The sequence below is a fragment of the Engraulis encrasicolus genome, chromosome 1, assembly GCF_034702125.1.
Source record: "Engraulis encrasicolus isolate BLACKSEA-1 chromosome 1, IST_EnEncr_1.0, whole genome shotgun sequence".
NCBI classification, from domain to species: Eukaryota; Metazoa; Chordata; class Actinopteri; order Clupeiformes; family Engraulidae; genus Engraulis; species Engraulis encrasicolus.
The window spans coordinates 50,953,101-50,954,289 of record NC_085857.1 but is presented as its reverse complement, the minus strand read 5'-3'; positions in this window follow the sequence as shown (position 1 = coordinate 50,954,289).

Sequence of the window (1,189 nt, the reverse complement as noted above, 5' to 3'; positions counted from 1 at the left end):
AGTAAGGGGAAGGCAGCTTGATATTGACCATCAGTGATCTAGGGTTATGGGTGTGCTCTGACTGTCCCACTTATGATCCAAGCCCTTTGGAGTAGAAGTCAGAGCCCTAGGTTAACTTATTCTCAATCACCTCTCCTCCTCTCCAGTGATTTTGAAGGAGTTGTTTGCTTAAATGCGGCAGCTATGTATGTCCAAGACAAATTTCTCTTAGGACGAATAAAAATAATCTTGAATCGTGAATTTGCAGCAACTGGATGACTCCATGTACTCCATACCTCTTCTTGCAGATCCAGAGGGGGATGAGGCACTCCTTGGGGCAAGCACAAGTTGTGACGTCTTTTCCTGCTTTGTGAATGGCAGATACAGGAGTAGTGGGACTAAAGGGTGGTTTATGCCTCGAGATCAGCGTCACTGCATCATGATGCAGTGAGCCGCGCAGTTAACGGAGTGAAGCCCCCCCCATCACGCAGGTACTCTGGGGCACCTCCCCGAAATTGTGTCTCGACGCAGGGAGCGACGGCGTGAAAGGGCGAAAATAGGTCTCTGATTGGTCCTCTCGACCAGCCTGCTCTGTCCTCGAGTCGAGAACAAGCGCTACTTCCTTGTTCTAACCTTCGTCGGTCTACGGACTGTGAGCTCTTCATTAAATAAGTTGCCCGTGCTTTGTTGTTTGATTTATTTACACGAACCAAAGACAACACATGCGCTTGCAAGTTACGACGCTGAAGTTATTTGGACAGTTGAACAGTGGTTCCGAGGTCGAGGAAACATTCCGCTTCGTCCTCGACAAATGAGCCACTTCTTTGTTCCAAACTACTACTGTGGCTGCCAGTGCGATCAAACATGCACGTGATATAAAGATTTAATGTTTCATTTTCATTCTCGTCGAGTCTGTGATGCTAAAAAACAACCGACACGTCTAGTTTACTCTTTGTATTGAAGGCAGTTTCAGCGTGGAATGACATCGCGCAGACCGTGCTTCAAAACAGGGCATAAACAAGAATTAACTGCATCATGGCTGCGACAAGCTCACTCTGTGGCACAAGTAGGAAGCATAACCCGCCCTTAATGCCCCATTCAATTTCATTCATCCCGTTTCAGTGACTGACACGAGGACAGGGTGGAGTAGTATGTGATCCTGCCTCAGTACATTGGCTTGTTAATGTGGGGGCACAATATGTCATTGTGT